We start from the raw sequence: 248 nt of genomic DNA on the forward strand, positions 1-248 counted from the left end.
GCTGGGTGCTGAGCGGTCCTGGGTGATGGCTGTTCTGGGTGCTGGCTGTTCTGGGTGCTGAGCTGTCCTGGGTGCTGGCTGTCCTGGGTGCTGAGCTGTCCTGAGTGCTGGCTGTCCTGGGTGCTGATCTGTCCTGGATGCGGCTGTCCTGGGTGCTGATCTGTCCTGGGTGCTGATCTGTCCTGGGTGCTGGCTGTCCTGGGTGCTGAACTGTCCTGGCTGCTGGGCTGTCCTGGGTGCTGATCTGT

Source organism: Ranitomeya variabilis, chromosome 2 (genome assembly GCF_051348905.1).
Source record: "Ranitomeya variabilis isolate aRanVar5 chromosome 2, aRanVar5.hap1, whole genome shotgun sequence".
NCBI lineage: Eukaryota > Metazoa > Chordata > Amphibia > Anura > Dendrobatidae > Ranitomeya > Ranitomeya variabilis.